This window comes from Chanodichthys erythropterus, chromosome 15 (assembly GCF_024489055.1).
Source record: "Chanodichthys erythropterus isolate Z2021 chromosome 15, ASM2448905v1, whole genome shotgun sequence".
NCBI lineage: Eukaryota > Metazoa > Chordata > Actinopteri > Cypriniformes > Xenocyprididae > Chanodichthys > Chanodichthys erythropterus.
In genome coordinates, this window is record NC_090235.1 from 11,582,332 (window position 1) to 11,597,891 (window position 15,560).

A 15,560-nucleotide genomic window follows, 5' to 3' on the forward strand; every position below is an offset into this window, starting at 1 on the left:
AGCATATCGGAATGATTTCTGACTGGAGTAATGATGCAGAAACAGATTTTTAACTGAAGCATATTTACAGTCTTTTACCATTATAAAAACAGACATATTTAAATCTAGGATGATGTATTTTCTTGTCCCATTTTTGTTCTGAATGTCTGCCTGTTGTTTCTCTTCACAGGAGTGTTGTCTCGCTGTAGGTTCATGTGTCTCTGTGCTCTTGTGGTTAACTTCAGCTCTCAGCTGGTCATTTACACCACCCTGAAAATTCATCACATCACAATCTTCCTCCCCAGCCACAGTTACGCTCCTTGTTTGTTTAGTATTCTGCTCAGTCAAGTAATAGCTGATTTTTCTTTTCGGTTTATCCGCAGATCTCCCACAACAGAGTGAGAGGAAATTATCCTCGACTGGAGTGCTGGGAGGGCGAGAGGAAATGGATGGAGAGGCCGGTCTTATCTGCGGGACCGCTCCGTTCCCAAAACCCCTGGGCTGAAGAACTGGATCTGGCAGGTCCTGGGTTTACTGCGGTCCCTGACCGCCCACTACCTGCAGGGCTCAAATAGCCTCTCTTGTGTTTTTATGATGCATGATTTGGACTGAAAGTTCTTGTGAAACCTTCTTCTGAGAAAACACACTTTTGCCTTCTTCAGCGGCAAGTCAGGTGGCAAACGTTTCGTCGGCGTAACTCTTTCCTTGCCAAACTCAGTCTTTTATATATACAGTAGAATTGCATTTTAATGTATTTCTAAAAAAGTTTACTAGAAGTACTTTGGTAATAACTCTTCTTAGTAACGTTTTTAAGAAATATGCTTAACACCAGCATACTTTAAGTGAAGTTTTAGTGTATTTACAGAAAACATACTTGTATTTTACTTACTCAAAGTATATTTTATGTGTATTTTGTGTAAGAGCATTTCCATTAGAACTGATCTAAGCCCATTTTCTCCTTGTAATACTGTATTTGTTTCACACACAGTATTTGGTCACTCAGGTTTAAATGAAATCTTGCCTCAAAAGTCAAATTTGGGGTTACTTCATATTACTGTAGTTTTTTTATTTTATTTTACAGGCAGTTTCACTTTGTCAAGATGAGATGGAAAAAAATGGCATGAAATTATGAAACAAATATTAATGGAAAAAAATAATTTATTGAACAAGCATATTTTTTATTTAAAATGTAAAGCAGCACATACATAATGTTTTCAATGATTTAATTATTAAGATCATTACTTTGTAGAGGTGGTTATCCTGCAGGGGTTCAGACTGCAGGGTTGCCAAATGACTAAAGAAACCTTATCAGAAAGATGGTAGAAAACTCTACATTTCTTGTCTATCACCACCCACTGCAGCTTATGCCAACAACAGAAATAGCAAAATAGTTACAACAGCAAAATATGTGAAGAGTTTTGCTATAGTGTGACGATATTATATTACAATAGGTACTATGAAAAAAGAAGGTTCTTTAAAGGTTCTTTACACATAGAGACAGTTCTATTTAGAACCGTAACATCCTGAAGAATCCTTAATATGCTGAAATGGTTCTTTGTGTTTGAGTTTAGGGTTCTTTATTCACGCCTTTTTGTTTTTCAAATCTGTAACTGTCAAAGCCACATCATTACTGATTTTCTGGAGCTCAACCATCAAACTACACAGACTGTCAACACACTCTCAATAGATAAATGATTTCTTTCCTAAAATGTCTAAACTTTTTTTAAGTTTATCAGAACATTTAGGAATGAGCAGCTCTGTTCAGTTAAGGGTTCTTCTCTCCACTTCTCCACTAATGACTTCATGATCCATATTGTTTTAAATGATTATTACTATTAAATTATTATTATTATTAAATTATTACTTTATGCATAAACATACCCAGTAACAAAAACAAGCAGTAAAGCTATCCCATGACTTTATATCACTTTTTTTACATTGTAAAGGGTTTATACATACTGTCAATTTTTGCTACTTTTGGCCTTCATAAACATAATTATTTTTACAGAAACAAATGGAGGAGACAGACTGTAACTCTAAACTCAGTTGTGTATTTCAGATGCTGTCACATGATCTCATAACCTCATCATCTGCAGAGAGAAACTGGCATCAATGACACCAAACTGATTCAGAAATCATTGTGAAGATATTTCACTGGAACTGGGTCTTTATAATTCGTTTTACTTCCTTATGTATTTATTCATGTTCAGTGTCAATTGTCATTTATTAATGTATTCAGCTAATAACTGTTGATAGAGCAGTCAACATTTTTGTTTCAATTATATCAATAAAAACTAAAAGTACATAATTGACTAAACATGCTGTTTTTTAATTAAACCCCATTAGAGGCTACAAGACAGTAATAATGAAAATAAACTATTATTAAAGAGGTTATTTATAAAAGCATTAAGGTCATATAAAGCACTTTCAAAGCAGGTTCTTAATGAACCTTATAAAATGGTTTTGATATTGTTACAAACTGAAGAACCCTAATTTGGTACTTTTTAGAGCCATTTTTCTTTAGAGTGCAGCACTTCAAAATTAATACTGAATCAAAACTAGTTAGCACATCATTTGTAATTAAAAAGGTTTAATGACAATATCTGGTTATGGTTACACTTACAAAATACATGTATGAGATGATGAAAACTTGTACCACTAATCATACCCAGCATATATTTAAAATGTTACCTTAGAGATAGGAAGAGAGAGAGACTTTAGAAAAGAGAAGAGGGAAAGAGCCAGAGCAACAATCTTCTTTTATCTCCTTTTTGATCATGTGACTGAAACACAAATGTGAGACATTCAAACTGACCAATCAGAAGATTAAATCTTCCCCCACTGTACTAAAGGTGTGACAGTTCATTGACCGCTGATGGACACACATCTGAACCTCTACAGGCCTTGATCACTATCAGAACCTCTTTGATTTTTGATATTCCAAATGATCTTTATAGCAAGAGAGAGAGATAGGGATGAAACAGCAAAACAAGCGTCTTTGTCTATTTTAAAATATCTTTGGATATTTTCAACCTTACAACTTTCATCTCCTATTTCATATCGGGGTGTAAACTCATTTATTGTAATTTACAGGTGTGATGATCAGAGGAGTTGAGTTTTTACCTCCATCATTAAGGTCTGGGCTAAAAAATGGAAAGAGTTTCCCAGTGAAAGACTGAGCAGTGAAAGAGTAGATATGAGAGCTGGACTCCACATCATAAAAGGAGACCAGACCCTCCTCATAATCCACAAACACACCGACCCGCTGCGGCTTCACTCTCAGAGACAGAGAGACCAGCACGGGCTTCATATTTATTCTCATTCACCAGCGCAAAAGTCCAGTATCCATTACTGGGACTCGCTGTGATCTTTCCCTTCCTGTCAGTGGATTCTCTGGCCACTCCTAAAGACCAGTCAGTCTTTCCCTTCACCTGCACCTCAAAATAAAATTTCCCTGAGGAGAATCCGTCCTTTCCCAGGACAAATGTATGTCTTTCAAATCTCTCTGGTTTGTCTGGAAGTTTCTGTCTAATGTCTCCATGTCTCACTTGTTTTCCATCATCAGACAGGATGAGTTTAGGATGAGCTGTATCAGGATCCAGAGTCACATCCACTGAGAAAACAGAGAATATGAATCATCTTAATACAGATATTCTGTGATGATGATTTTAATATTTAATCAGTGTTTAATCATCCTGTAGGTCAGTAATGAAGCTGTGAGTGTATGAATGTGTAGTTCAGACACACACTGTACCTTCATACTGCTGCATCCTCTTCAGATCTGTAGAGACTAATGACAATAAAACATCTTCAGATCTTTGACATGGTTATGTGTGGAATTATAAGATTTAAGATTATATTTAAAGAATTTAGTACAATATCATGTTTTATTTGATCAATGTGTGTGTATCTGCTGATATTTAGAGAATCAAACAGAAACTCTTATTGCTTTGAGTTTGAACTCTTTTTATGTTTTATGCAAGTTATTTTTGTGTCCAATATTATTCATCTCATTTTTGGAATGAATTAATGTTGTGGTTATTTAAATAATTTAGATAATTAAAAATGTATAATTACATTTAAAGTCCAGCACTCCAAAGCTGTTTGAGCAACAGGTTTAAATTAAGTCCTTAATCTGGAATAGTTAATCATGGCTTTCTGAAACACAGATTAAGTACGGATTACAAAACCTGGACTATGGAGTCCTGAATTAATATAAAAAACCAACTGTGCTAATCTGAATTAGCATGAGGTTTCCTGTAAAACATGGAATGAATCAAGAAAAGCATAAAATGGCATGGAACTTTGCAAGCAAATCCAAGGAAAACAATGGCAGCAAAAAGACTCCAACACAAAAACTTAACTAAACAAGAGACATGGTAACACTTTACATTAAGGTTCCATTTGTAAAGGGTTTATAAAGGTGTTTGTTAATGAGTTATAGGTCATTTACAAATGCATTAGAAATCATTAATAATGCAGTTTTAACTGCATGAATAAAAAGGGCGACTTTAATGCATTACCTGCCAAATAGTGAGCATTTTTTTAACTCACATGTTATAAATGCTTAATAAATGTATTAATGGACACTTATTTAACCCCTTAACTGTCACCGTCCCACAGGTGGGACGTTTGCCATTACATATTTAAAACAGTAATATTCTATACTAAACCTAAACGAATCTTGATAAACTATATATCATTTGAAAGCTTAGAATCTGTAGTTTAAATATTTGGTGACTGATTTCCAAAATAAATTACATAGGAGCAGTAATTTATCAATTTGCAACAAGCATATTTTCATACTCATAAGGCATGTTCAGACCTTTATTTTGAAATTGCAATGAACATGAAAAATCATTAAAGATTGGTTGAAACATTTGTTTTCATGCCAAGAGTTCAAAAGATAACATCCATTCAATTTTTTGAGAAAAAAAAGGTCTGAAAATGTTTTTAATAGGAAAAAAAATACATTTATGATTGTGGCGCCGATCTATAACCTAGGCCTACATACATGTTATTTTTATGTTTATTAGAGCTGAATTCATATCAAATTCTGCCAAAATTCCCATACTACTTCTATATAGGATGTCTACTTCATAAATTGTATGAAAATAATGGAAATATATGGTTCAGATCACTCAAACCATATATGGAAATGGAGGCGCCTTTATATGGTCAGTAATGGAGCTTGGTTGTCATCTAGTGAAAAAGTGTGGTACTGCGCCCAAACAAAATCTTACTGAAAGCTCATTTTTTGAGATATCAACCTGAAATTTGGAACACAACTTGTTCAGATTTTTGGCTTTGATTTCCTTGCAGCTTTAGAGTAAAACTTGTTTTGTAAAATAGATATTTTATGTAAAATATAAAATATTATATTTTTATATTTTACATTTTTATAAACATAAACTTCTATAACTTTTTTTCTGTTTCACTTACATAAGTTTTTTAACATCTACAATAATCTGCCAAATTTCATCTTTAAAACAAGACCAGCCTTTTGTCTATACTCCAAAGTATGCTTGAATTACAACCATTTAAGTTTGGATAGTGCATTTTCTTGTCTAAAAAAAAAAGTGGGGGTGACAGTTAAGGGGTTAACTCAAAATCAGATTCCTGGTTTATTTCATGATGCAGCAAAAATTGACTATCATAATTAGACTGAAGGGTGTTTATTTTGTGGTTTTCTTATTGATATCTCATGAATGCCACTTTTCTTACTATGCTGCTTACCAGAAGTTTCTGTCTTATCCATGATACTCTCTTAAAAGGTCATGATGCCTATCCACAGCTTGTTTATCAAGATGAAATGTAACCTTTTTTTTATCAATATATTATTATTTTATTTTTCTAAAACATCCTCTCACCCCTGTCCCACCCCTCAAGAGACAGAACACTTGCATGGACATTATTACAAGGCCTTGAGCTGACGTGTAAGATAAAAATGATAATAATAATAATAAAATAAATATATAAATACATTTATATATTTATGGCAAGGCTTTATTAGCTATTCACTAGTAATATTATTATTATTATTATTATCATTATTATAAGCAGTAGTAGTAGGCTATATACTTTATTATATTCTTTCAGGTTCACATCACTATGCATGTTAATTCTGGCATGTGACAGGAGTTGGCGCTAGTGAGCATCCAATAAAGCCTTGCCACTTTTCACGAGAAGAAGTCATGCAGTACTGTTCCAACACTGAAGTGAAAATTTGTGTTTACTGATTTGATAGGTAAGTTAACTGAGGTGAAATTGCAGACTATGTTTTTCTAGTGTTTATATTATATGAGTAATCGCTGTGTCAGTTTGTAGTTATCTTAAAGGATTAGCTCACTTTCAAATTAAAATTTCCTGATAATTTACTCACTCCCATGTTATTCAAGATGTTCGTGTCTTTCTTTCTTCAGTCGAAAAGAAATTAAAGTTTTTGATGAAAACATTCCAGGATTTTTCTACATATAGTTGACTTCAATGGCTCTCTTCTTCTTCTCTATTAGAATTGCAGCAGTGTAGACACTGCTAAATGTATTACTGCCCTCCTCAGGTCAAAGTTTGAACTAAATTGCTATATACAATTTGCTAGTGCAAGTATATAAGAATTAGTTCAAACTTTGACCTGTGGAGGGCAGTAATACACTTATCAGTGTCTACACTGCCAGAATTCTAATAGAGAAGAAGAAGAAGAGAGCTAGTACAAGATGAGCATTTATGGTTAAAACGTATTTAATTTTAATTTTGTTTTAGAAAATGAGCGATGGTTTCTCTAGATAAGACCCTTATTTCTCGTCTGGGATCGTTTTGAAGCTGCACTGAAACTGTAATTTTGACCTTTAACCGTTTGGGCTCCAGTGAAGTCCACTATATGGAGAAAAATCCTGGAATGTTTTAATCAAAAACCTTCATTTCTTTTCGACTGAAGAAAGAAAGACATGAACACCTTGGATGACATGGGGGTGAGTAAATTATTAGGAAATTTTAATTTGAAAGTGAACTAATCCTTTAAAATCTTAAACAAATATCCGCTCCGGCGCTCCCGCGCAGGTACTGCAAGTGCGGATGACCAAAGCCAAATACTCAAGTTACGGTGGCCTTCATCATGATATCAAAAATAATTATTGAATGCATATTAATATACTAATGTTCTGTAACGGTGCATTCAGTCATTGATTTAATGATTTACACAACTGTTAAATAAAATAATACATATTTAGGTGCCTTTATTCAGCTTGTATTAAATATGTTTGGCTTATAGGTGTGATGCTTATTATCGTTTTTGGAATACTTGATTGTTTTTCTGAATGTTTTAATGTGAGTTTACTTGCATAAGCCACTTTTCATGAGAAGTTATGCTCTGTAATTTTATGCTGTAAAAGAAAAGTTTAAACTTTTTTTGTTTCAAGTTTAAAGTTGTGTTTACTGATATATGCATCAAAAATAAAATATTAAATCAGAAAAAAATACTATCTTCTGTGTGTACATTAATAATTAATAAATACATGATTCACATGTTTCCACTTTACATTAAGGTTCACTTTCACAGGTTATATATGTTTATAACTCATAAATAAATGGTTCACGTGTTCACTTTACATTAAGGCTCAAATTTTGGAATTAAATTTTTCATTATTAATATCTCATCAAGTTATGGTTGTTATCTTTTGTTTTAACAGATAATTAAATTTAAAGTCCAGCACTCCAAAGCTGTTTGAGCAACAGGTCTGAAGTTCTCTAAAGAAGAACAAATGTGTGTCTTAAACCCTTGATGTCTATCAGTTTGATTTTCGTCTGCTAAACTGATTTTATCTAAATCATATTCACAAAACATAGATGAGACAGCTGAAAAGACCAACAGTAAATTAATGTTTCTTTCTGTAGTTTCTCATCTAAATGTGTTTGCAGATGAACTAAAGTCTCATGGTTGTAGTTTCAGGAATGAAGCTTCTAGTACAATAATTTATATTATATTATAGAAGATGAATTTACTGCATGTTTTCTGAAATTAGAGCTGAAAATGAGCTGCTCTCTTCAAGAAGAACTGTGAGCTGATGATAATGACACACAAACACATGATCACATACTTTCACTATTTCAGATTACAAGTAACATGAGTTATGTAATCAGATTACTTTTTCCAAGTGACTAGTAAAGTAACACAGTACTTTTAAATTTACAACAAAATATCTGAGTTACTTTTTCAAATAAGTAACACAAGTCACTTTGTGTTCCCATGTATTGACAGACAGCTCTCCTGTCCTCATGTTGAGAGAAATCAGCAGTAAGGTCAGAGGTGTGTGAACATGATGATTATTGTAGTTCTAGAAATGTGAGCATCATTTACTCATCTCACTACCCAAAAATAGATTCAGTATCCCTCAAAATTAATAAAAACTGTGAAATACAAACTCAGAAGATCTACGACATCTACTACACTGTTGCTGCTGAGCAAATACAATCATTTGCTCAATTTAGTCAAAAATAACAAACAATGGAAAGGCTGCAAGAATGGTAAAACCCCCGTAGCAAATCTCTACAAGGGGTGCTGGGGAGGAGGAGGGATAACAGAGCTTTCACATTGCACAGCGTGTCGATTACAGGCTAGTGTACGATATATATGGTTGTGTGGATTAGGAAATACTTCTGATCGGCCAGTGCCACGGCATCGAAAGAATCAATCAGCGTTCAGTTGGAGTTTCATGCCTGAACTACTAACACAATTGTCATGAATCCTGTCAAGTTCCGGACTACAGTTCCCATCATCCTCTTTGCCAGTCATCATCAGTCACATGCACACACTCCTGTCCAATCACCAGTTGCCACATACACCTGCAGCACATTACATGGACTATAAAACACTCACACACACACCACCTTGTGGCTAGGTCTTGTTTTCCCAAGTGTTGCATTTCCAAGCGTTATTTCCTGTCTGCCTGTCCTGTGTTACCAGTCCTGCCTGTCTCCTGTTTGTTGACCCGTTGCTGCCTGTCCTGACCATTGCCTGCACCCTGACTACGATTCTGCCTGTTCCTTGTTGTTCCCGTTTGCTCCCGTTTGACCCTGCCTGTATGACAACGCTCACTGTAAATAAAGCTTTGCATTTGGATCCCTACCTGAGTCCCGCCTTCATTACAACAATATTGTAGGGACAATTTTTAGAGGGTATCACACATTGCTTTCAAAAATAATTTTCCCCAACACTGCTGATATTTAAAGATGATAAATATATGTATCTGTATAGTGTATTTGATATTATCATACCAGTTTGTGTGAGTTTCTCCTGTAGAGTGTCCTGCAGTTTAGTCAGAGCTCTCCTCAGAGTCTCCAGACTCTCATCAGTCTTCACACTGATCTCAGACCAGTTCCTGGTGTTTCTAGAGCTGCACAGGGATGAGTGAATCTACAGCAGGAGAGAGGAGAAATCCTTCATCATGGGGAGTGTTATGGTGTCATATACTGCATTATCATTGATCAGAGAGATGTTGACTGACCTGTAGGAGGTGGAGGTGATCTTCAGTGTGTGAGAGCTGCTCCAGCTCAGTGTTTCTCATCTTTAGCTCAGTGATCTCCTGCTCCAGCTCTTCAATGAGCACTTCCTCCTGTTTCTCTGCTGCTTTCTGCTGCTCCTCCATCATCTCCAGCAGTTCAGTCTGACATCTCTCAATGGAGCGGATGAGATCAGTGAAGAGCTCGACACAGGCTGCTTTCTCCTTCTCTGAGTTTCTCTGCTCAACCAGGACAATCAACACGTTATTAGTGTAAGACAGATGCCGGACTGTCTGGACCAAGAAAGGGCCACTCTTTGAGAAAACAAAGGAAATTAACATTTGGACTCTCTCTTGCAAAATTAGCATCCCCATCCGAGACGCAATCACACTGAGTCGATCACACACCGCAGCACTGCCTTAATCTACATTTCCCTTCTTTACCCCCTCTTCCCCCATCTCTTCTCTCTACATGCAAAGATGACCTGAAATTCCCCCAAAATCTATATGGTTTAATGTGAACAGTTATCATACAACACTATACATGTTTGGTATCATTTGAAATGTCTCAGTGCGACTGGTACAAATGTCTCATTTCCACAGAATTAAACCAGAAGGTAATAAAGGTTTAAAGATTTTAGAGATATTTTGATCTCTGTAATGGGTGTGTCCACCTTCACAGGGTCTTTCATGCAAGTGGACAGGACCCTGATTAATGCAAATTGTGAATACATGTTTCCATTTGAAAGAAGTTTCTGTCTTGGTCTGGGTATTTAAGGAGATGTTGCAGGAGGCTCGGGGCTCGATCCTGTAATCAGATCAGCCCTCATTGCTGAGTATCCTTCAGACAATCAGCAATGTGCATTTTTCCAATGTCAGGTATTCATCTTTTACTCTGTTTCTGAGCATTTGATGTTTGTATTGATCATCATTGAAATGACTATGTAATTGGTATGATACATTTACCTGACTAATAAATTGTTACATTTGGCTTTATTCTGACTTACTCTAAAATTATTGACTCTAGTAGATTACATTAAGTCCATAACCCCACAAATCTACGCTCAGGTTAGTAACGGACTAAAGTACAGTTTAGGGGGAGCAGTGGGGCACACCAACTGATGTTTTAGAGCTCCGACTAGCACATTGGCATTAGTTATGTATACATAGACTGTGTACGCTAATAATGTTTTTTTTCCTTTTAGAGCAACAGAGTGTTGCTAGACCAATCTAAACAGAGTGATCCTCAACCTCTGGTTATGGTGAGATTATTCTAACTAAGTGTCTGTGGGTAAACCACTGCGTGATTATGTAAAGTTACCACTAGAGGAAGCTAAATTGGTCAGCGAGATTTTATGGTAATGGTCATGGCCCCTGGTTAAAATTAATCTTACCTTAATTTGGTGTGTTCAGATCTATGTGGATTAAATGAACATATTCTAGAATGAGCAAAGTGGGTACGGCCTCTAAAATATTAGTCATCAGCTCTGTCTACAAACCAAGACTGACAAGATTGTGTGTATGAGATCGTATGCCCGGCACGAGACTCAAAGCATTATAGGAATCCGAATGAACATGTACAATAAGAGTAAAGAGTTAAATAGAATAATCAAATGTATTGCTAAATTATTATACAAATGACAAATAATCAGTAGACATTCTAAACTAAATTTGAGGTCATAATAAAATGGAGTCAGATAAAAGTTTACTTGGAATGAAACTAATTTGCCACACTGAAAAGCCGGAATGCGCAAGAAACCTTCCCCGCCCGGTGGGAAACCGCCGTTGGGCCGATTGGGCGGGCCTTACATTAGTGGTGTTTGATAAGACAAGAATCAGTGTTACTATTGCTCATACTTCAGTGTTTTTCAGAATCCCTCAACTGAAGTATTAAACTTCATCTTTCTTCATTACTTCATAAACTTCATTAAACTTCAAAATGCACAATATTCCTCTGATCTTTTCTCTTTTTTATATATCTCTCAGTCATCTCTCTTTCTACAGTCTTTCTACAAATCTGCCTCTTGCTCACTCTCTGGACAAGCCCCCTACTGCTGATTGGCACACACACTGTCACGATCACCGTCTGCTCCTGTCACTTCCCGGACTACATTCCCCATAATCCTCTCTGCCAATCACCTGCACTCACTCCACCACACTAATCACCACACCCAGCTGCAGCTCATTACCAGGACTATAAAGGACTTTCACACACACCACCTTACTGCAAAGTCTTGCTAACTCCTGTTACAATTCTGAGTGTTATCGTTCCTGCCTGTTTGTTGTTATCGTTCCTGCCTGTTACCCGTTATTGACCCGTTGCTGCCTGTCCTGACCTGTGCTTTGTATACCGTCCTGTGAGTGATATCTGCCTGTCCTGATCTTTGCCTGTCTCCTGACTACGACTCTGCCTGTCCCTTGCTGTTCCTGTTTGCCCCTGTTCGACCCAGCCTGTACGACTATGCTCACTTTAAATAAAAGCTTGCAATTGGATCTTACCATGAGTCCCGAATCGTTACAGAAGACTTCGCCGGCACCACGATCCAGCAGCTTTCCCGGAGAACATTTGAACGGTATGGACATTATTGGGCACACGATCATTGGAGGAATATGTATCGGAATATTTGGACATTGCACAGTATTCAAACTTGCCTGACTGCGCACTCATAGACTTCTTCTGTGATGGTGTAAACCAACCACTCAAATCACAACTCATCCGTGAGGGACCCCGTTCATCTCTTAGTCATTTCATAGATCACACTTTATTGACTGTTGGCTCGCCGTTTACTGTGGGTGTCGCAGAGAAATGCGACACCATGGTTAATCACGTAATGGCCGCCATGCCAGTGGACATGCACAAAATGGCAGCTACCATCACAACAACAACAGTTCATGTCTCCGCTGATCTTCCTGACCCACGGCATGCATCCGCCGATCTTCCAGAACCACGTCACGTCTCCGCTGATTGCCCAGAGTCACGTCACATCTCCGCTGATCGCCCAGAGTCACGTCACATCTCCACTGATCGCCCAGAGTCACGTCACATCTCCGCTGATCGCCCAGAGCACCGTCACATCTCCACTGATCGCCCAGACCAACGTTACGTCTCTAGATCAGTCAGAAAGCGGAGAGGATTGTGTTCTAGTGTGGCTGATCCACCGTTGACTTCAGCACGAGCGGCTGGCATTCCTAAGCATCCGCCGGCCGCTTCGCTCTCAAGCCCGGTGGCCGCTTCGCTCTCAAGCCCGGTGGCCGCTTCGCTCTCAAGCCCGGTGGCCGCTTCGCTCTCAAGCCCGGTGGCCGCTTCGCTCTCAAGCCCGGTGGCCGCTTCGCTCTCAAGCCCGGTGGCCGCTTTGCTCTCAAGCCCGGTGGCCGCTTTGCTCTCAAGCCCGGTGGCCGCTTTGCTCTCAAGCCCGGTGGCCGCTTTGCTCTCAAGCCCGGTGGCCGCTTTGCTCTCAAGCCCGGTGGCCGCTTTGCTCTCAAGCCCGGTGGTCGCTTCGCACTCCAGCCAGCCGGCCGCTTCACTCTCAAGCTCGCCGGTTGCAACGCACTCAAATTCGCCAGTTCCAGCCATTGAGTCCGCTCCAGAACTGTCTGTTTGTTGTTATCATTCCTGCCTGTTACCCGTTATTGACCCGTTGCTGCCTGTCCTGACCTGTGCTTTGTATACTGTCCTGTGAGTGATATCTGCCTGTCCTGATCTTTGCCTGTCTCCTGACTACGACTATGCCTGTTCCTTGCTGTTCCTGTTTGCCCCCGTTCGACCCAGCCTGTACGACTATGCTCACTTTAAATAAAAGCTTGCAATTGGATCTTACCATGAGTCCCGAATCGTTACACACACGCACCATAATGGTAGAGGAAGTATGAGAGAAATAAAGGGAAGAAATATGGAGGCAGTGGGATGCTGGAGGAATTGTTGCTACTTATATACATTCATAATGATGATCGACAGGACTGGCTCCTCCCGAATCTCTGTTTAGAACTTCATATAATTACATTATTTTAAACTCACTTTTCTGACTTCTGCTGAGTGTTTGACATCTTGAATCTTCTTGATTCTCTCCTGGATCATCTGCTGCACGTCTTTCTGTGTCTTCATCAGTTGAGTCTATAGATACAGAACAACACAATATATTTTCATAACTGATTTATTTATATGAAAGAGCATGTGATTCCTCATAAGAGTCCTTTATAATCAGTTTTGTCAGTAACTTCTACCTTCTTCTCTTCACTCTCCTCTTCTACAGGAACAGTGTTGTGGTTCTTGTGAAGTCCTTCAGTGCAGAACAGACAAACACATGTCTGATCATCTCTACAGAACAGCTCCAGAGGTCTCTCGTGTTTCTGACATATATAGTCCTCCAGATTCCTCACAGGATTGATCAGTTTGTGTTTCTTTAAACCTGCCACTCTCAAATGAGGCTCCAGGTGAGTTTCACAGTAAGAGCTCTGACACACCAGACACGACTTCAGGGCTTTCAGCTTTCTTTCCTCACAGACGTCACACAGAACTTCAGGTTTTTTCAGAACTTCTGGTTTTTTCTCAGGACTTTTCTTTTTATAGTGATCTACGAGCTCTCTGAGTGTGGTATTGATCTTGAGATCAGGTCTGATCTTGAATGTTTCTTTACAATATGGACAGTTGCAGGTCTGGCTGTTGTCCCAGCACTTATTCAGACAGGTCTTGCAGAAGTTGTGTCCACATGGAGTGCTGACTGGATCAGTGAACACGTCCAGACATATCGAGCACTGAAGCTCCTCCGTCAGTGGACCACTGGAGTATGACATCGCTGGACAGAGAAATTAAGAAGATAAATCACCAACACTACTAAAGTTTGGAGACACTTGAAAAACACTGAATTCAATACTGTATTTTTTTCACACACAGTATTTGGTCACTCAGGTTTAAATGAAATCTTGCCTCGAAAGTCAGATTTGGGGTTACTTCATAATCTCTCATGACCATTTAATAAATATTTATATTAAAGTGTTAAAATCTCATTGATAGTGAGAGAAACACAATCACTCCTCATACAGTGAATGACTCAAACTCACTGAATCTGAACTTTGACCTGCTGTTTAGATATACCAATGATAGTAGATATTAACAATGAATAAATATATATCTCCACAAAATAAACATAAATATTGTGTGACCAAGTGTAGTTTGTATGTAGTTTTAATGAATATAAATGTGATTTTCAGCTGCAGTTCAGCAGGTTTGTGTTCAGTCTGTCTGCAGCTCATTTTACTTCCTGTTTCTTTAGTCTTTATATAATGTGACAAAATGACAGAAACACCAAACTTTACTTCACAACCAATCAAATGACACTTTTAATACAATTCTGATATCATTTCAGTGCAGTAAACAACTAAAGTAGTTGAGTATTTGACATGCTTAAACCTGATTCAGTTCAACTCATTCCAGTTCAACATAAACTCTACTAAACCAGATCACTTCCATCAGAAACCTGTTCAGCTCAATCTCTCTTATATTTCTATCATTACCTGTGAGGATCAGATGTGTCCACAAGACTCTCTGAACGGCTCAATAAATATTCTGTTGTTTAAAGAGGTTGATCGTTTCAGGCGTCCATATTGTTGTTAATCAAGTTACTTTCACTTTCTCTGAATCTCTCTGAACTCCAGTGATGTCAGAGCTCCTCCTGTATTTACACATTTACATTTGTCTCTGTATTCAGTGTGTTGAGTTCATGTGTGTCTGTTTGTATTGGGACTGATGTTTCTATCAGATTAATCTCAGTGTTTGTAATACAGCCTATACAAGTGGAGCAAAGAAGAAATACTGTATAAATTTCTAAATGTCTTTTGTGATCCACAGAAGAAAGTCACTCGGGTTCAGAATGACATGATGAGGAAATGATGACAGAATGCTGCTCTTCCTTTAAAACATCTTCAGTCTTTTCAAACATAATTGAGGATGAATCCCTGTGTTTGTCAGAATGATTCCTCTGTTGATCTGTTGGGAGAAAATAGTTTGACGTACTTGAACTGTTAGTATGTAGAAGCTCAAACGGTAACACTTTACAATAACAGTACATGAATAACCATGAACTAATACCT

General features: G+C 37.7%; 1 pseudogene; it reads right to left on the reverse strand.

The window, feature by feature from the left end:
- Positions 1 to 1,179: 1,179 nt before the first annotated feature.
- On the reverse strand, positions 1,180 to 15,225 carry LOC137037318 (E3 ubiquitin-protein ligase TRIM39-like; annotated as a pseudogene).
- Positions 15,226 to 15,560: the final 335 nt, after the last annotated feature.